The 21,716-nt window shown below is 49.4% G+C and overlaps 1 protein-coding gene across 7 annotated transcripts in view; it reads left to right on the top strand.

Moving 5' to 3' along the window:
• The window catches only part of PER3 (period circadian regulator 3), a 494,927-nt gene that overhangs the window by 234,116 nt on the left and 239,095 nt on the right, over window positions 1-21,716 (top strand). The window lies entirely within an intron of this gene.

Here is a 21,716-nt window from a genome sequence, read left to right as displayed (position 1 = left end):
GTATCCCCTGAGCTTCTATCCGGGGCAACAGCCAAAAGACCCAGGGCTATAGCCCCCTTAGTCACCCCCTAGCAACGCCTCTGGCAATATCTATTGCAGGACCTCCAGTTCTTAATTCGTGAGAAAATACGAGCCAGGGCGCAAATATTGTCTTGCACATCACAGACATATCAGGGTGGGCAGCTCCCAGGCCACTGATACCACCCATGCCTGCTCCATACAGTGCCAACATAATTGGTGTTAAGGCCGGTTCATTGAGGTTGATGAATGCTTGGTGTGATTTACAGATACCAATCGACATAACATTATGTCTTGAAATAATATAAATATTTAAGGCACATTATTGTTAATATTGTGCTCTGATCCTATCAGTGGCAACTAGAACATTTTAACAACCTTTCAATAGAAAATAAGAGGCAAAATGCTTTCTTTGTATGGTAAATTACTGGACATATGCAGGCAAAATCATTAGTTAACTGATGAACGTGCCTGTCAAACACTGCAGCAAGATCTGTCATGAACTTCAGATCACGCCCCTTTTGGACCTCCTGGTCCTTGTCTCAACGGGGCTTACATTCCGTACTACTTCCAACATGGCCGTCCAGAGCTGAAGCCCTTGCTCGCTCCATGCGCTGAACGCGGCGTGATCTATTTATAGACCACGCCTTCCGCGGCTCCTCGCGTCTCAATGCTATTGCAGAGTAGCCCCAGACGTGTGTTCGTAGCTCGCAGTATTGTATCCTTTGTCCCAGTGCTATTACCCGCTCCTGACCCTTTACCCCTTCCTGGTTCCGAGCATTTCTAGCCTTTCCCAGACTCCTGGATTCCTGGACTCCGCGCTCCCAGAACTAAACGCAATCTGGAACCAGACGAGACTCGAGCAGCGCTGTTCAAGACCAGGAGCGTTCGCAAGAAGGCAGCGATCGAAGACACCGGCAAACTCCGGACCCAGGTGAGAAGGAGGGAACTTCTTGACAGTTTGAGACGCCACCCGATCGAACCTAAAAACGAGATGGGAGCCGCCATGCAGGACTTAATGCGACGCATGCAAGAATTATCAACCGAGGTTCAAAATCTTAAGGCGGAAAACGCTGCGCTCAAACAATTGGTTTTATCCCGGGATTCTGCTACAAAGGAGGGTGCCCTGTTGGGCGGTATTGTTGACAAGTATGATGGTTCGGCAAAAACACTTTGCGGATTCCTGGATTCATGCCTGGTCCACTTTACCTTTAAGCCCTATTATTTCTCGACTCCTAGGGCTAAGGTGGGTTTCATCATATCCCACCTTTCCGGCAACGCCTTAACTTGGGCAACACCCCTTGTTAACTCCGGCGAGGCCCTCCTAGACGACTATGATGGGTTCATACAGGCCCTTAAAGGCATGTTTGACCGTCCAGAGCAGGTCTATACTGCCCAAGAACGCTTGCTGGACTTTCAACAAGGCTCCCAAGATATGCTCACTTATGTGACCAGATTTAAACAATTGGCTAAGGAAGCAGACTGGTCCTCTGAGGCTAGTTTTACCCTGTTCAGGAGAGGCCTGAACGATGAGATCAAGAATGAACTGGCCAGGGTGGCCAGACCAAATTCATTCCAAGCACTAATGGACCTGGCCTTGCAAATAGACTTTTGCATACAGGAAAGGAAGGCTGAAAGGAAGAAATCCAAGGGAAACCCACCCAAGACGTCCTTTGAGAGCACAGCCAGAACGGACGCAAACCCAAGTCCAGCCCTAGAACCTGAACCCATGCAAATTGGAGCCTTTCGGGGACCCATATCACCTCAAGAAAGATTGAGAAGGATCCATACGGGTTTGTGTATGTATTGTGCTTCAGACAAACATTTGGTCAGGGAATGTCCTCTGGCACCTCCTCGGCGTTCGGGAAACGCCAGCTCCCGATCTTAAATGGAGCAGAGATTCGGGAGAGAGATGTTTGCTCGACATCAATTCCATCCTTGAACTCTCCTGGACAAAACAGTTTGGTGATACTACAGGCCTTCCTGTCACCCTCCAAAGACCAGACCTATCCCATTCTGGCCTTGGTGGACTGCAGAGCTAAGGGAATTTTCATTGATCAAGACTTGGTTTTTAGTCATCATATTCCGTACGAGACACGAAACACCATGCAGCCGGTGGAAGCAATTGACGGAAGACTCCTCTCTTCAGGGCCCATAAGCCTGCACACTAAAGAGATCCAACTTTCCATAAACCATCATCAAGAGCGGATTACATTCAACATCATTAAGTCAGCCCATTACCCCATGGTTTTGGGAATGCCCTGGTTACAAAAGCACAATCCGTATATCAATTGGACAGCAGGATCATTATTCCTGGGCTCAGAGTTATGTATGTCCCACTGCCTATCCTTGGACCCCTCTTCGGTAACTTCTAAAGAACCACCAAGAGACCAAGAAACACCACTCATGGTTTCCAATATCATATAAGTTCCAGAGGCCTATCAGGGATATGCTGATGTATTTTCTACTGCCATAGTCCAAGCCTTAACCCCTCACAGGCCCGAAGACTGTGCCATAGATACAGATCCCTCAGCTGTAATTCCCTTCGGCAGAATGTTCATTATTTCCAAACCCGAGAAAAAGGCCCTTCGGGAATACCTAGACACTAATCTTGAAAACGGCACCATAAGACCCTCGAAATCTCCAGGGGGTGCTTCGTTGTTCTTCGTTCCCAAGAAGGATACCAAGGAACTCAGACCTTGCCTCGACTATAGAGGCTCAAATCAATGCACCCTCAAGGATTGGTACCCACTGCTCCTGATCTCGGATATCCTGGAAGCTGTGAGACGAGCCGTAATATTTACCAAATTGGATCTCAGGGGTGCCTACCATTTGATCCGTATCCGGGAAGGAGATGAGTGGAAGACCACCTTTAGAGCACCCTTTGGCCACTACGAGTACCTGGTCATGCCCTTTGGACCAGCCAAGGCCCCAGCAGTATTCCAACGTTTTATGGATAGCGTGTTCTCTGATATGTTGTTTCTCTTCGTCATTGTCTATCTGGACGACATATTGATTTTTTCCGAAGTCCCTCTGAAGCATGAAGGACATGTTAAGGCAGTTCTACAAAGACTCCGGGAACATCACCTCTTAGCCAAGCCTGAGAAATGTTTGTTTCACGTTACCTCTGTGCACTATCTGGGATTTATCCTTAGTCCAGAGGGGATTGGGATGGACCCTTCAAAAGTAAAGGCCATTCTCGCCTGGCCTACTCCCACGTCCGTGAAACAAATCCAATCCTTCCTAGGACTAGTCAATTTCTACCGAAAGTTCATAGCCCCCTTTTCCGAGATTTTACAACCCATAGTGGCTCTGCTAAAGAAGGACACCCCATTTGTCTGGTCAACATTACAAGAAACTGCATTCCAGTGTTTGAAGACCGAGTTCACACAAGCTCCCATTTTGGCTCAACCCGATACAATTTTTAGTAGAAACGGATGCCTCTAATTACGCTATAGGCGCAGTGTTGAAGCAGAAGATGGAGGACGATTTGGAACACCCCGTTGCTTATCTTTCAAGAACCTTAACTCCTAGTGAAACACACTACTCCGTCCTGGAAAGGAACTCTTAGCCATTCGCCAAGCCTTCACTGAATGGCGACACCTACTTCTGGGAGCCAGACATCCTGTCCAAGTCCGTACTGATCATCAAAACCTTCAGATTCTACAGTCTCTGGAGTTCAGGCACGTTGGGCCTACTTTTTTGCCCAGTATCAGTTCCACATTACCCATGTCCCTGGTTCACAGAACCTGATCGCTGACGCCTTGTCTCGCCGTCCTGACTACGTGACCACTGAAGATAAGGCATTTCCTAAAATGTTCTCTCCCACGATCTTCGTAGCCCAAGCAGTTGATCTCCTGGAAGAAGTCCGATCGCAAACTCAATCTTCGGAAATATGGAAGGACATCTCAACACGAAATCACTGGAAATTAAGAGCCAAGGAAGGCTACTTATTCAAGGACAATGCACTACTCATTCCTACATGGAAGTTACAGCAAAAAATAATAAACCTTTGTCATGACACACTCCATTCCGGGCACCGAGGTATAACCAACACCCTCCGTCTTATATAGAGACAGTTCTGGTGGCCTAAAATGAAGTCTGACGTACAGCAATACATCCAGGCTTGTATAACCTGTTCCCAAAATAAACATGACAACAAAAGACCGGTGAGTCTTCTTCTGCAGCCCACTCTACCCTCTAAACCATGGGAAATCATCGCTACAGACTTCATAGTGGAGTTACCACCTTCCCGAGGATATACTACCATCATGGTCACCATAGATTTGTTTACCCATATGGCCCATTTTACGCAACTGATGAAACTACCCTCTTCTTCAGAGCTAGCTGGAATATTTCTGGAACACATATTCCGACTACATGGGCTTCCTTCCAAGATCATATCTGACTGGGGTCCCCAATACATTTCACAATTCTGGAAACACCTCTGTCGGGTACTAGGAATCCAACATGGCCTCTCTTCAGGATATCACCCCCAAACCAACGGAGCCACAGAACGTGCAAATCAGACCCTGGAACAATATCTCCGATGTTTCGCCACAAAGGTCCAGGATGACTGGTCTCTCCTGATACCCGTTGCGGAATTCGCTTACAACAACTACGAACACTCAGCGCTATAGACCAGCCCCTTTTATTGTAGCCAGGGGTTCCATCCATCGGTCTTACCCTTGGTTCTTCCTTACCCTACACCAGTACCTACTGTTGACTCCTGGATCGAAACTCTTATCAACATTCACCCAGAGGCTAAAGAACACTTAGAGAAAGCCAGATTACAGACCAAAAGGTATGCAGATTCCAAGAGAAGACCAGGTCCTTCCTATACGGTCGGTGACCGAGTGTGGTTGTCATCATAACTACTCCCCCGACGCTTGCGACCAAACAAACTGGCTCCCCTCTACTATGGTCCATTTCCCATCAAGGAGATTATCAATCATGTCTCCTATCGAATCAAGCTACCTGACTCCTGGAAAAGAATTCATCCAGTTTGTCACACATCCCTATTGAAGCCCTACATCCAAACCTCTCGAAAATCCAGTAGACCACCTCCTCTACTGGTTGACAACCAACTGGAATATGAGGTGTCCCGGATTTGTGACTCCAGGTAAAAGCGGGGCCATCTTCAATACCTAGTGGAGTGGAAAGGATATCCTCCTAGCGAAAGGACCTGGGAACCTGTTCTAAATATCAAGGCTCCTCGGTTGCTCAGAAGATTTCACCTAATACACCCGGGCAAACCTGGAGGGAAAGGCCTTCGGAGGAGGCATGCTGTCATGAACTTCAGATCATGCCCCTTTTGGACCTCCTGGTCCTTGTCTCAACGGGGCCTACATTCTGTACTACTTCCAACATGGCCGTCCAGAGCTGAAGCCCTTGCTCGCTCCATGCGCTGAACGCGGCGTGATCTATTTAAAGACCACGCCTTCCGCGGCTCCGCGCATCTCAATGCTATTGCAGAGTAGTCCCAGACGTGTGTTTGTAGCTCGCAGTATTGTATCCTTTGTCCCAGTGCTATTACCCGCTCCCGACCCTTTCCCCCCTTCCTGGTTCCGAGCATTTCTAGCCTTTCCCAGACTCCTGGATTCCTGGACTCTGCGCTCCCGGAACTAAACGCAACCTGGAACCAGACGAGACTCGAGCAGCGCTGTTCAAGACCAGGAGCGTTTGCAAGAAGGCAGCGATCGAAGACACCGGCAAACTCCGGACCCAGGTGAGAAGGGGGGAACTCCTTGACAAGATCATCTTCCTTGTTTGACACTCATGCTAGACACTCTTGGCGTTTTCACTGACCTTGCCCCTGTGTTGTGGCTGCTGCCTTGTCACTGTCCTGTTGCTGTCAACCCACTTTGAATGCCAATCAGGTTCATTAGAGCAGTGTGCGGGCATGGCCAGTATCAGTGCCCAACATTGTCACCTTCTAACTCATTGTTATTCATGAAAATTGATAAATCGCCTGCCATGCAAACCTGGGTTATCAGGAATAAGTGCCTTGGCTGAGCCCTGGCAAGACCGACCACAGAAAAAGACTGGGGACCTTGTAACGCATTTGGCTGTACTCATTTTAGTGGTTTAGTGATTTGTCAAATCAATTTTCGGTGGCAAGAGCCTTAATGTAGAAAAAAAGTCATATCACTTGTTTAGATGTCTTTACAGAATGTCAAAAGAAAGTGCCCGACAGTTAGGAACAATTCACAAATCAAATCAAACTTTATATTTTGATCAGTGTAGTCCAATCCAGAATGACCAGTCTTTGATCAGAAATCCGGCCTTAAACAAAGAGGTTCAACAAATCACCATCATTTTAATTATTTTGATCTCCTGTACTATTAACCGAAAAGACTCCTATAGTTAAATCCCTAAAGTATGACAAGCACTGTAGCTACATGTTGTGGTTGCCTGTCTGCCAGAAGTTCACTGTAATTGTTACATTCACTGAAGCAGCTATGTTCAGATCAGTATAGGGAAGGGGCAGATAGCATTGACAGTCCATTTATATTCATATGTCTGATCAACATCTTCTTCTGATCTTGCTTTATTTTTGTCCTTAAAGGTGGCCTCTCTCTGTTCCGCCATTGAGTCTTTAATTTCTACTACTGGTACCACTGTTTCCCCATTGCCTCCAAACACTACTATTTCCTGATTTCTCCCATCTCGAATGATGAGACTTCCTCTTGTTAATCCGGGCTGACCCTACTGCCTCTCCACTTGACCCTATTCCCTCGCTGCTCATTCCTAAAATCTACCCTTCTCTGCTCTCTTATCTAACTTCTTTTTTCAATATTTGTGTTTTGACTTCTTTTTCCCCTACTCTTTTAAACATGCTTCCTATTCTTCAAAAAACTTCCTCTGACCCTTATCTTGCTTCTAATTTTTGTCCTATTTCTCTTCTGTCGTATCTTTCCAAATTACTCGAACATCTTGTTTATTCTCAAGTCTCTACTTTTGTTTCAGATAATTCTATTTTCCCTGATTTTCAGTCGGGATTCAGCCTTTCTATTCTACTGAAACTGCTCTTTTTTTTCTTTTTCTAACTCTCTACTTTCTGCACATTGTTAAGATGGATTTCTGAACTCTGTCCTGGAGGGGCACAGGTTCAGAAGGCCAGCCTAGTTTCTTGGAACAGGTTAACCTCTGGACAAGCCAGACCAATCAGGGTAGCGATGGCGGCGGTCAAGACTAGGTCTCAAGAGGGGTGAGGGTGACTGAAAGCCTGCAATGAGCACACAAAGCAAGGACACTTACAAATTACTCCAGACAGGTGTTATATTAAAAATATAGACACATTTATTACAAGGCCTTTGTAACATCGACCATATTAAAGAATCATGATAAAACTCAAGTAAACCAACACATCACCACAATCAATACAATATATATACAAGACCAAGGGGTCTAAAGAGTTAGAAGCACGAAATAGGCAGACCACCTAGATGGGGAGGAAAACAGGCAGTGCAAGTAATCGTTCGACCCAGTTCGACATCAGAGGCCACCTAACTAGAAGGAAGTCCGAGCCCTAAGAAGAGTGGAGCCTTGTGCTCAAAAGTACCTGCACACGCGGGTGCCAACGGGCAAAGGAGAGTCTCTTCAGGGAGATCAGGCAGTTCAGAGAGGTGAACAAAACGATGATGAACAGTTCTCCGCTACTCAAGCGCGGCCTCCACTTGTGGGCAGAAGCAGAGCGCGAGTGCGGAAAAGGGTTGCTGTTTACGACAACGGTGGAGAGCCACAGGCTCCTGCAGGAGGGCGACCGGTTAGGGTATTGACTACTCACCGGTCCCCGATGCAGGCAGACCCAGGTTTCTCCGGTTCCGTTTCGGTACTGGCAGGTTCAGATGCGATCAGCAGGATGTCTCGACGCCGTGTAGATTCCGCGACAGCAGGAGTCAGGGTCGAGGGTGTCCCAAATGCAGCGAACATGCAGAGGTTTGTTACCACAGCAGGGCAACTCGGCAACCGCAGGTATTCCGATCCCAAAGTACACGTCTCACTTCAGACCTGGGAATGCCAAGTGTACGAATCGTGTGAGAGTGGCGAGGAGACGGGATTAGCAGTAAGCCAGATGGCGGTGTCAGAGCAAGGTTCCTGTGTAGGCTGGTCAGTACGCTGGATGGTCCAGGGACGCTTCCTAAGGCTTACGTACAGGAGTTGGTGAAGATGCCGAGAATAGTTGTTCCCACTATTCTAAAGGGTTGAAGCGCCAGTACAGGCCTTCTTGTTCGATCAGAGGCAGAGGGGTCTCACAGGACGACAACAGTGCAGGGTGCCAAACCTTCAGCGGGTCACCAGCGATTCCTCGACTCAGCTTCTTAGTTGCAGGATACTTGTCTCCTTATCCTTTGTTCGTGAGAACTCAGGAGATCGACCTGGTAGTGGTGTTTCCAGCCTCCTCTTATCCAGAGTTCCCTTCGTGCCAAAACGGAGAGGACCCAATGGGAGATCTGCTCACAAAACACTCACACCATACGTGGACCTATCACGGACCATCGTGGACCCAGGCATTAAAGACACTCTAGACTCTCTGGCACCCAGGATGTGTATTGGGAACAGACATCCCAGCCCACATCCTGGAGGCACACACAAGGCATGCAGAAGCCCGCGAAAGCGTTGTGTTTCGCAGGAAAGTGCATGACCAAATAAGGACTGCCCCGAGTCAGCTCGACCTGGGGGAAGGTGAAGGGGCAAGACGGTCAGCCGACAGGACAAAGAACCTTGTGGCATGGCCATTTTGGAGGCCAGGCCACCCATTTGGGCCAAACGCGGGAAGCGCGGTTAACATGGCACAAAGGGGTTCAAAACACAAAGAAACGATAGCTGCCACCAGTCCCGTCCGTGACGCACTTGCACATTTCATGATAAGTCCAGCGAGAGTTTCTAGGGCCATTGGAATGATTAGAGACCCAAGAGCGCGGTAATGTAAGTTACGGTGCACTCTTGTTTCATGTTGCTCAAAAGCTGCAACATGAGGAAAGGACTAAGGGAAACAAAGTCTCCCGGTACTGACTGTCTTAAGGGCATGTCAGTTTCCCCGTAAGAATGGAGCGAAAGCCCAGAGGAGTGCGGCGGAAGGCTGCGCTTCTCTGGTAAAGTCTAGATCAGGGTGTAAAACAAGCAAAAAGTTTGGGGATTGCCACATGGAAGGACAATTACCTACAATATGAAATCTTTCCTAACACGTTATTGTAAACACTCATCTCTGAGTATTCTTTTGGACTTGTCTGCTGCTATTGACACGGTTGACCACTTTCTTCTCTTTCTTCTTCTGAGTTCTCTGGTTCTGTTCTTTTTTGGTTTAGGTCATACCTATCTCAAAGGACATTCTCAGTCTCTTTTGCTGGATCAACCTCTGATATATCGCTGCGTGTTCATGGTGTTCCCCAAGGCCCTTTTCTTTTTTCCCCTCTATACTTCCCCTCTCGCTGAATTTATTTACTCTTTTAGTCTTTCCATCACTTTTACGCAGACGATACTCAACTCTTCTTGTCTTTTTCATCTTTCACTCCTGATGTCCACAATAAACTTTCGGCATGTCTTTCAGCCATCAATTCTTGGATGATGGAACCTTTTCTTGTATTAAATGATGCCAAAACCGGAGTACTCTTCTTTCCGGCAAAGACAATTCCATCTCCTCTTCCTCCTTCCTCTATTTCTTTCCATCCCTTTCACCTTCCTATCTCCCCCACGGCTTGTAATTTGGGACTTTACTTTGATTCTGATCAATCTTTCCCATATCACGTTTCGTTATCTTCACGCGCCTGTCATTATCACTTGTATAACATCGGTAAAGCTCGTCCTTTCATAACTTTTGACGCCACTAAACTTCTGATATCCTCACAAATGTTTTCCCGACTGTTCTATTGTTCTGTTTCTCTATTTGGTCCTCCTCTCTCTCATCTTGCCAAATGAAATCTGTTTTCAATGCCTCTATTCGTCTTCTTGATCTTCTTTCTCCGTGGAACTCTGTTGCCTCCTCTCTCGCTACTCTTGTCTGGCTCTCTTTTCATTCTCAAATGAAATTTAACTTCCTGTGTTTGGTTTTTAAATCTCTTTATGGCCTTGCACCTGTCTATCTTTCTTTTGTTGTATCATTTTATATTCCTACTCGTTCTCTTTGCTCCCATTCTCAATTTCTTCGTGCAGTTCCTCGTCCTCCTTGTGCCAACTACTGTTTTTGTTCTTTTACTTTGTTTGTGCCTTTCCATTGGAACTCTCTCCAACTTTCTCTCCACTCTATTTGTTCGTACTCTTTATTTTGTTCCTCACTGAAGACCTATTGTCTGCAATCTGACATACAAGGCTGATTGCTCTTATATTGTAACCTGCATTTTTTATTTTATTGTACTGCTTTTATGATTCTAAGTACAGCACTTTCGTTTAAGGCGCTTGTATAAATCCCAAATAAAATATAAAAATAATACAACAAGATACATGCCTCTGTGATGCCACCATTCGTAATGCCAGTAGACCTTTCCACTTGACAGCGTTTTGTGACCCACAATCCGGCTGCTTCATCTCTGCTGACCCATCTTTTTCACCTGTTTCCACTGGTGCCTTATTGACCCTGTGCCCTTGAGTAAAGAATTACAACAAGTAGCTTCACATCAACCTCCTTCCGCTAAACTGTGATCTTGTTACTCCTTATGTCCTTCCACCTGTTTGTTCAAGGAACGTCCATGTTTGTTCTAAAAACACTGTAAAGCTTCTTCTTTACTAACGGGCGTGCACCTAATCCATCAAGAACCACATGTGCCTGGTAATGTAGCTGCACTAATGAGCACAGAAACGGTCAGAAGCGAAATCCATAAAGATGGATGTTCCGGGACCTCTTCCCCCTACCATCCTCTATCAGCCTCTCTATACAATGGACACACTGAGCCAGACAATGGATGCAAGAAATCCAACTCTGGGCTGTGAAAACAAAAACAGAATGCAGGTTTACACTGCTAGTATGTATTTGTATACTGTAAGGGTGCCGAAGTACGAGCCTGACATAGTGGTGGGATGCTTGTTGGCAAAGTCTTTTATTATAAAATTAAAGAAAAGGAAAAACCTATCTTTCCCTATTTCTGTGAGGGGTTGCCCTACCTCAACCAAAACACTAAGGACTCTGTCAGGGTGTCTTGTAAAGTAAAATGTTCACTGTCCTGTGTCCAAACCTATTTATGTCCCTGACACTAATCTAGCTAAAGCAAAAATGGATGCCCTCTAGATGCAGAAGGAGGTGTCTCTTGTTCTGGATTCAGTTTGTGGCGTGAAAACACAATGAGTGACTCTTTAAACACAGTTCCCAACTATGAAGGGGGTGGTCGGGATTCCCTTCCCCCTGTTCTTGTCTTCAATTTCCAAACATAGTGTTAAGTCTGGTTCACTATCCTGCCAGACTTAACTGTAAAGCTTTTCATCACAAAACATATTTTCCTTGTATCACAGGGGAAAGTCTCTTCCTCTTGTTTCTTTCTCCAACTCAAAACTGTAACACCAAGTCTGCTGCATTATCCTACCAGACTTGACTACAGAACTCAGAATTCCAGAAAATGTCTCTTCCTTTGGCAATGAGTCCACGACCTCCTGTTTCCACTTCTTGCACTGCTCATTCTCTTTCGCATGGGTCCCAGGTTCCTCTGGGCTGTCTTGTGATCTCCCAGACTTGTTCTGCAACACCGTTCTACTTGGTGTGGTTCCCCAGACCCCTTTACATTCTCTCTAGCTCTCCCTGACATGCTCTGGGACTCAGCCCCTTAGTTATCTGTTTCTTAGCTCTTGTATGGGTCCTTGGCCCATGTGTCTTGCTTTTGTGGGCCATGCCCAACTTCATGTGGGTCCCACAGCCTGGTGTGTGTTGCTTTCGCGGGTTCTCTACCCCAGCTTCACTCAATGCCCAAGTGAACAGACCTTGTGCACTCTCCTGCCAGGTACTGTTCCTCATGGGATATTTTATAATGTTATTTTCAGCTTTTACAGTTTGTACGTTATCCCTTTCTGCCTCTCGGGATATTAGTATGTGTCTGTTTAACTTGTTTCGTGCCCTCCGATTCCCACCAGCAGGTCCAACCCTTTCCCTACCTTTGGGAAATGCTCTTGCCGTTTCTGGTCTGCCCTGCAAGCTTTCGCAGGGCTTCTGTAAGGCTTCTGCATTCGGCATTCTGTCCTCGGCAGCTCTGCAGTATCAAGCTCTCTTGCGTACCCAGCTGTGCGCCTTCTCCTTCTTTAAGTTCACTAATCGGGTTTCTTCTCTCCCTGCCACTGGACAGTCTCCCGCTCTATGGGGCCTCTAGAGACACTTGCCCTTCCTTCACGGCGTCTCGTTCACTTCTCCTCGCTCCACCGGGGCTGCTTTGACAAGCTACTCAGTCCTTGCTTACTTTTTCTCGCCAGGGCAGATTTTTGCAGACTGCACCACATATGTTGTTTCCGCAGTGGGCTTTTGCCTCCTTATCTGACCTTCTGCCGCCTTCTTGCCTCCTGATCGTATTTACTCCAGCTGGGTAAGCCTCAACTCTTCCTCCTCCCAGTATATTCTGTATGAATGAAATCCTCTACAGAGATACATAGAGGTGTGGGGGACCACAGGGCACTGGGTTTGGTTGGAAGAAAGGAGGGCACAGGAATTAAGTAGGGGCAAACTGATCTGACCGTGGCTGATTTTGCCGCGGGCGGAATCTTTGCATGAGAAAGGTGCAAACTACCAAAAGTTTGCACCTTTCTCATGCAAACACACTTACATACTACAGTGCTGCAGGGGTGGCCCCCGCAACCCCCGCTCCCTATACTGTAAGTGATAAGTGAGCAAAAGTGAGCAAAAAAGAACAGCAATCCGGGGCTGTGTATGGGGAAATAGCAAGAATTACTCAAGAAGACATGGTTTGGACCATTTACCAGCAGCGAGCAACGTTGAAAAGCACAGAAGAACTGGTTTAGATACTGCTGGCCTCCCATACTTTATGCGTGTGGCGGGCAGGTGAGGATACCAGGACGTGTAGTTCTTCCCCCTGCTTCCTCCTTCTAGCAGTAATAGTGCATCTGTGGGAGACTGGCTGCTATGCCGGAGAACACACAGCCTAGCTGGAGAACACACAGCCTAGAAGAATGACAGCCTGTTCTGTGAACGCCCCCCCCCCCCACACTCCAGGTCCGGTGCCTGCATGGAATAAGAAGGTGTCTTACCCTATTGCAGCCAAGATAAATTGGTCTCCACTGCTACCGAGGCATGACCGTACCACAGCCTGTTTCTTAGCAAGCTTTTATTTAGAGTTAATAATGATCTGTGGAGAATCAGAAGGACGTGGATGCTGAAAAGACATTTTCACTAGATAGTTTATTTAAAGTAAAGTAAGGCCTGTCTTTCGAGGGGATTGGGTCCTCCGACGTATTCCATATCTATGACAGGTAATGTCCACAGCTGTGCTGCTTTGGAAAATCTTCGGCGTCTGCGTCCTGCATCGATGACGTCGATGCGCCATCCCCGAGGACCTCCTCCGACGGCCGACGTCACCCGATGTGATAAGTAGGACGCACAACGCCCGTAGCCTCAGTTCTGTTTTTTCCGCGAACGTGTTCGCTTCGTGAATCTCGGTACGCCTCGACTCTTTGGAGTTTGCTGTATTCTTCTCGGTTCGTTGAGCCTGTTCGGTTTTTGTGAAAAACTGTTCGTGACGATGTCTCCTTCGTCTTCAGCCCCGCGTCCGGTCCAAGATGTCGGTCACGGACTCGCACGACGCCTGCCTCTGGTGCCTCGGGGAGGTCCACGATACGGATGACTGTGTTGACTGCCAGTCGCTCACGGCCAAGGCCTTGCGGGAGCGCAAGAAGAAGCCATCGGTAGGTCGGGTATCTAAGCCCCGGAAGATGAGGTCTATGGGGCTTTCGACGGATGACTCGAGAGGCGACTCTCTGCGTCATCGTCGGAAGTCCAGTGGGTCTCCTTCCAGGAGTCGGTCTCGCCACTCCTCTGCCTCTTCGAGGCATTCCCGGAAGCGCCGGCATCGGTCGCCTTCCCCGTCCTCTTCCGAGGACTCCGCCCGTCGGCGGATCGCTTATCCCACCATGCAAGCGACACCGGAGGAATGGGCTTCCTTCGGGAAGCAGATGTTAGCGATTCTTGAATCGCAGGGCACCGGTCCGTCCGCGCCTCCGAGTGGGGTCGGTCGGCACAGGTCGAGAGACACTGCTCGTACGCCTTCGGGCTCGGGTGGTCGGCACGGCTCACGGCAAAGGTCCCGCTCGGACAAGGGTAGCCGTTCTCGCCATGCCCGTTCCAGGTCCCGATCCTCGACGTGCTCGAGACCGCGTGATCCTGTGCCGTCTTCGAGGAAGACGTCGACGCCTGTGGCGCCAAGGTCGTCGACGATTTCTCTTGAGGCTCCGCCTCCGAGGGGGTCGTTGACGCTGTCGGCACCTAGGTCGTCGAGAGACACGCTCGGAGCTTTGGCTTCGAGGCCTGTGTCGACACCGTCGATGCTGGCGGCGCTGCAGCTGACATCAACGCCGATTCGCTCGACGTCGATGCCGATTCTCTCGATGCCGGCGCCCACTCGTTCGGCGCCCTCGATGCCTTTTGAGGTGGTGGTGTCAGAGGGGCCCCGTGGCACGGGGTTAGCCCCTAGAAAGGCTCTGGGTAAGGTCAGGCATAGCTTTGGTCCCCAGGTGTCTTCCTCTAACTGCCTGGAGTACATTTCAGAGGGTGATGAAGCTTCTGATGAAGACTTGGTTCCGGTTACGGTACCAGATGAGCTTCTCTCGGGCCATAGCCAGTTTGATGACATGATGCCAGTGGACTGGTCACCTCTCCGGAGGTGGAGTTTTGTAGGCCGGAGCCTGGCACTCATGCCGATTCTTCATACTGGCGCCTTATGTCCCGGGTCACCGAGTACTTGGGATGGTCGGCTCCCCCAGGGGAGTTCGTTCAGGATGATCTCACGGACATCCTTGATCTTGTTCCCCCCACTGAACCGGTGCTGCTGTTTCATATGGCTTTGCAGAGAAGGGTGGTGCGGCTTGGACTGCTCCAGAGACTCTCCCAGCAGTGGGCAAGTCTTTGTCGCGAAAATACCGTCCAGCCAGTAGCGACCCCTGCTACTTGTCCAGGCACCCCACTCCGGAGAGTTTGGTGGTGCAGGCGGCTACGGCCCCGGCAAAGCAGGCGTCGTATCCTACCATCCCTCTGGATAGGGACGACAAACGTTTTGATGGCTGGGCGAAGAAAGTGTTTTCTTCAAGGGGTATGGCGCTTCAGGCGGCCAACTCCATATGTGCCTTGTCTCGTTTCACACACACTCTGTGGAACTGGGTTGCATGAGCAGCTGAACATATTCCCGAAGGGGACGAACGGGATGGTTTCCTTGCTGTGGTTCAGGATGGCAAGGATGCCATGTGTGAGGCCGTTCAGTCAGGTTTGGACATGGCAGATTGTGTCAGCCGGTCCATGGAGGCGAGCACCGTAATACGCAGGTTTGCGTGGTTGCGGAAGTCTGGGTTCGCTCCTGATGTGCAGTCCCGGCTCCTCAACATGCCCTTTGATGGTGAACATTTTTTTGGCAGCAAGGCTGACGAGAGCCTTGAGAGGTTGCAGACCTCCAAAGCTGCAGCAAAGTCGTTGGGCACTGCAGTTCGACAACCTCCGCCTTTTCGTCCTAGGGGACAACAATGGAGGGGAGGTTCCGCTATTACTCGTCCTTCAGTAAAGCAAAAGGAGCTGTCAGTCAAAGAGGCCACCGTAAGAGTGCCAGAGGAGGAAAACAAGGTACTCGAGGTGCCAAGGCCGCTCGGGCAGTTGCCTCTTTGCCCTCAGGCAACGCCGCAGCCGCTACCACTCAGTCATAAGGCCAGGTCCCATGGTTCGCCGGTTGGGGGAAGGCTGGCGCAGCATCTTGTAGAGTGGCATGCCATTACTTCAGATGAGTGGGTTCTGCAGATCATAACCCACGGCTACTGTCTTCCTTTTCGGCAGATGCCTCACGACAATCCACCTGGGAACCTCTCTTTGAAGAGTCCGGATCCGCTCCTTGCGCAGGAAATTCAAGCCCTCCTGGAGAAAGGCGCCATAGAACTGGTGCCTGTAGCGGAGAGGAACAAGGGATGGTGTTCCCCTTATTTTTTGATTTCGAAGAAAGACGGGGATTGAGACCCATCATGGACGTGCGCGGTTTGAACAAACTCCTCAGGAAGGACAAGTTCAAGATGGTTACTCTCTCTCAAGTCCTCCAGGCCCTTCAACTGCAGGATTGGTTGGCGCCTCTCGACCTCAAGGAGGCTTAATTCCATGTGCCGATCCATCCCAAGCACAAGAAGTACCTGAGGTTCGCGGTTGGCGACTCGCACTTTCAGTTTCGGGTCCTGCCGTTCGGATTGACCTCCGCCCCGAGGGTTTTCACCAAGCTCATGGTGGTGGTGGCAGCGCACCTCAGGAAAGGGGGGATTCACGTCTACCCCTACCTGGACGATTGGTTGATCAGGGGGAGATCTCCCGAGCAAGTCCTGGATCATCTGTCCGTCACCTGCCACTGCCTTCACAAGCTGGGCTTCTCCCTCAATTTAAAGAAGTCCCATTTGACGCCAACTCAGCGGCTCCAGTACATCGGAGCAGTGCTCGACACATCCCTGGGGCTGTGTTTTCCTCCCCAGGTGAGGGCTCTTCACATTCAGCAGATGGTGCACAAGTTTCAGCTTGCCCAGACTCTCCCAGCGTCCGAGTTCTTGAGACTGCTCGGCCTCATGGCATCCTGCATTCTTCTGGTGCCAGAGGCCAGGTTGCGGATGAGATCTTTGCAATGGGCACTCAAGCTCCAGTGGTCTCAGTCCTCAGGCAGGTTGTCAGACCCTGTTCAGGTGCCACCCTCGGTCGCCCAGGACCTTCTGTGGTGGGCCGTCGAAGGCAATCTGATGAAGGGGGCCCCATTTTGGCTGCCCTGGCATGAGGTGACGATCGTGACGGACGCATCCCTCACGGGATGGGGAGCTCATGCCAACGAGTTGACAGTCAGCGGTCGTTGGTCTCCGTCGGAGTCCAGACTCCATATCAATCTGTTGGAGCTGAGGGCCGTCAGGCTAGCCCTGAAGGCTTTTCTGCCGACTGTGCGAGGAAAGAGTGTCCTGATTCTAACGGACAACACGGTGGCCATGCACTACCTCAACAAAAAGGGGGGCAGGGTCACTTCCTCTGTGCAGTGAGGCAATGCAGCTCGAGTTCTGGGCCACACAGCAGGAAGTTTCGATCTCGGCTGTTCATCTGGCCGGAGACGACAACGAGACGGCGGACGCTCTGAGCAGGCAGAGCGCGATCTCTCACGAGTGGGAGCTGGCTCAGGAGATTCTCCTGGAGATCTTCGCCCTTTCGGGGACCCCTCAAGTGGATCTCTTCGCCTCCAGTGTCAACCAGAAGTGCGAAAGGTTCTGCTGGCTGGAATTTCCTCCAAAAGGAGCCTTAGGGGACACGTTCGTGGTGGAGTGGTCATTCCCACTGCTGTTCCTCCAGTCCCTGTCATCCTGCAAGTACTGTGGAGGTTACGGAGGTTCGGTTCCCGGATGATCCTCATTGCTCCGGTGTTGGCCCAGAGGACGTGGTACCCGGACCTTCTCGACTTGTCCATCTGCCCTCCACGTCGTCTTCCCTACCGAGACGATCTGCTCTCACGGGAGGGGGGTCAGGTTCTCCATCCAGAGGTCAGATCCCTCAACCTTTACGCTTGTCTTCTGAAAGGTTGAGGTATAAGGATTGGGACCTCCCTGAAGACGTGAAGGAGGTGTTGCTCTCGGCCAGGCGGCCGGCAACAAAGTCTCTGTACCGTTGCCGTTGGAGACAATTCTGCGACTGGTGCACAGTTAAGAATGTGGATCCTTTTGAGTGTGACATTCCCATGGTTTTGTCTTTTTTCCTTTCCTTTCCTTGGCCCACAGGGGCTTGCAAGTGGGGACCATTAAAGGTTACCTGGCGGCGCTGTCCATATTTAAGCACTCGTCTGAAGAATGTTCCTATTTTAAGATTCCTTTAATTTCTCCGTTTTTGAAAGGGCTCACTAATGTGTTCCCTCCGTCACCTTTTCTGGTGCCCGGTTGGGATTTGAACCTTGTTCTTAAGTTTCTTATGGGTGCTCCGTTTGAGCCTTTGCATTCTTGCCCTTTGAGACTGTTAACTCTGAAAACTGTGTTTTGGGTTGCGGTTACTTCCGCTCGCAGAGTGAGTGAGTTACAGGCATTTTCAGTTAAGCCACCCTTCACTGTGTTTCATGACAGGGTTGTCCTTAGAGTTCGTCCTTCATTTCTTCCAAAGGTGGTTTCGGAATTTCATTTGAGCCGAAGGTTGTTCTTCCGGCGTTCTATCCTCCTCCACATCCTGGTAAGGAGGAGGAGAGACTCCATAGGCTTGATCCTAGGAGAGCGTTGAGCTTTTATATTTCGCGCAAGTCCCGGGTCAGAGTGGACGATCAACTTTTCATTGGTTACGCTGGAAAGCGTTTGGGACAAGCTGTGATGAAACAGACTATGTCTCGTTGGATTATTTTAGCTATCTCCGAGTGTTACCGCTTGGCGGGTAAGGACCGTCCGGCTGGCTTGTGGGCCCATTCTACCAGGGGAGTGGCTGCGTCTACTGCCCTGCAGAGGGGTGTTCCTATTCGTCACATCTGTGATGCAGCCACCTGGGCTTCAGTATATACTTTTGTACGTCACTACTCCCTCGATTCCATCCGAGGGCAGGATCTGGCCTTTGGCAAGGCAGTCCTTTATTCCGCAATTTGATTGGGCATGCTAAATTTGTGTTCTAAATTCTTTTCCCACCTCCTTGCTTGGTACTGCTTTGGGAGTCTGTCATAGATATGGAATACGTCGGAGGACCCAATCCCCTCGAAGAACAAGTTACTTTCTTACCTGGTAACGTTCTTTCGATAGGATGGTCCGACGACGTATTCCATATCGCTCCCTCCCTACCTTCCCCGCTGCGAATTTCTTTTGTGATTGCAGCTTCCGTTCCGTAAGGCCTTGTGTGTCTGACTGGCAGAGAACTGGTGTCACAGGTTCTTGGGGAAAAAACTACAACTGAGGCTATGGGCGTCGTGCGTCCTACTTATCACATCGGGTGACGTCGGCCGTCGGAGGAGGTCCTCGGGGACGGAGCATCGACGTCATCGACGCAGGACGCAGACGTCAAAGATTTTCCGAAGCAGCACAGCTGTGGACATTACCTGTCATAGTTATGGAATACGTCGTTGGACCATCCCATCGAAAGAATGTTACCAGGTAAGAAAGTAACTTGTTCTTCCCTACCTATTTTACTAAATCAGGTGCTCATCAGTCCATGTAAATTTCCAAAATGAGTCAGTCTACTGCCCAAATCTAACCTATCTGACCCTACCACTTATATAACTAACTAAGGCCAGGCTAATGACTCCCTTCTTGTGGTTGCTGTGTTTTGTCACAGGGTTTCTTGATTCTATTGTTCCACTGAATACATCATTCATAAACAATCTCTGGTTATCCTCTGGATTAAGTTTTGCAGTTCTTTTAGGGGACTGGTATCTTCCTGTACCTCTTTCTTAGGGGTGGTCTTATTTCTGTTCAGGTTTCTTCTCTCTCTCTCTCTCTCTCTCTCTCTCTTGTAGTACTCAAGACCCTCTTGAATATTGTTCTCCTCTCAAATATATTGGTTGTTCAATTCCAATTACAATCCACCTCTTCCCAGGGTGCTGTTTCATGTATGAGGCTTGTCTTCCTGCGGCTCACGGGTCTTTATTCCCCAAGTGTCTTTCTCTAGTATGCTCTCTTTCAGATAATTTTCACTTCTTTTTGCATTAGTACTTGGAAGAATTTTGTTTAATTTATAATGAGTCTCTCTTGACCTTGCAGTATTCCTGTTTCCCGTATTACCTTCTCTTTTCAGGGTTAATGGTGGTGCTACTTGTAAGACTTTGGACTTTCTCTCTTGCTTTCTTTGTAACTCTGCGGCTTACTTTCTGCACTGTCTCTGTCCTCAGGGTCATGCTCTTGCCTCCTGGATAGCGCTGATGGCCGTGATTCGGTTTGCGAGTTCCTTTCTCTTGCTGGTGGTGTCGGCGTCGTTGTACGGGCGGACTGCCCACAGCAATTGCTTTGTGGTCACGCCATCACCAAACTCTGTTCCACCATGTTCGGATTTCCTTTGCTTTCACAAGCCTGTCTCCCAGCGTTTCTCGCTACGTGTCAGAGCTGCTCTGGTTTATGTGGGCTCCGCATTCTGTGACAGACATGTGTCCTCCTGCTGTACTATGTACAGGGGGCTTCCCCTGGTTTTCTTAGCCTCTCACTCTCTCTCAGCTTTCCGCCCTTTCTCGCTGGTTCTTTGGCATCTCATCCCGTTTCAGTCTCCTCGTCACAGTCCATTGGAGAATTTGATTTTAAGGGATAGCCTCAGTTCTTGTTGCTGATAATGCAAATTCACTTTATCTTCACGAAACTGATAAAATTGTGATGTATTACACAAGTACATATAAGGAGGTCCATATAAACCATCACTTGGGGGGTATAAGGGAGTTCCTTACAGGAACGGGAGTCCTTGTCCCCAAAGGTGAGGTCCCACTTGCCTCGACACCTAGGGAGAGTGATGTGGAGCGGGCTAACCTTCCCTACCTCACAGGTGGCGGCTATCCCTTGGGGAAAAGGGATACAATGTCATGATGCCCGCTCCCGGGGAGCCGGTTCAAGCCCTGCGTCCCCGAAAGCGGACATCCAGTCCCCATGGAAAGACCCAGCAACCCCATATAGGGGCCCTTTGGACAGTGTCCTGGCGCCTATGGCGCCAGGGAGCGGGGTTCCCTCCGGAACCGGGTAGAGGAGTTTGCCCAGCTTGACCTTGCAAAAGCTGTCTGGCCAGGTCATCAGTTCTTTCCTTTGATATTATTAATTCCCTCCTGAGGGCATTAGTCTCTTGACGAGCGGCATGTACTTCGGCCCGTAATTCCCCCAGTAATTGCCAACTGATCAGTCTCAGAACTTTCCATAGCGCCTGGGTGGGAATTTGTAGGAAGGCTTCGCGTTCTGTAACGCTCACCTGGCTCCCACGGAGGCGGTGGCCTGGTTCGCACTGCTGTGACCTCTTCTAAGGTGATGCGCAGGGTTCGGAAGATGGACTGGACCGGGCCCCCAAATCTGGCTTGTCTGGCTCACAGAAGTATCCTTCTTAGGGTCTGGAAGGACAAGCTCTCCATCCTGCTTCTGATGCAGGGGCGCGTTGGTATCCAGTTACTTCACTGGCTTTCCAGATTGGTGAGAACCAAACTTGCTTGGCTTCCAGGTAAGTTTTTTGATAAGAGGTTCCCCTTATGTCCATGCATTAATGTACTAATGCATTCCACAGGGTTCCAGTAACCCTGTGCAGATTAATCTACGTGGAAACATGCCGCTAGCCCCACCCGAACGTTTTGCTGGGGACCTCAAACGATTCGCCGTATTCATGAATCAGTGTCGTTTGCACTTCCTATGCAGACCTGGGGCTTTCCCTAATGATCAGACCAAGGTAGCCTTTGTATTGTCATATCTCAGCGGCTGCGCTGCCGATTGGTCAGTTCCACTGGTTACTCAAGATGACCCAATTCTCCGTGATTTTCAAGGGTTTCAAGCAAGCATGGAAAGGTTTTTTGCTCGACACTCTCAGGGGCAGGCTCTAGATGACGAACTTCTATCCCTGCGACAGGGCAATCAGGACCTCCTATCCTATA

This window comes from Ambystoma mexicanum, chromosome 8, assembly GCF_040938575.1.
Source record: "Ambystoma mexicanum isolate Mex_15411 chromosome 8, UKY_AmexF1_1, whole genome shotgun sequence".
NCBI classification, from domain to species: Eukaryota; Metazoa; Chordata; class Amphibia; order Caudata; family Ambystomatidae; genus Ambystoma; species Ambystoma mexicanum.
The sequence above is the reverse complement of the archived record's forward strand: the minus strand, read 5'-3'. Positions and strand labels throughout refer to the sequence as shown.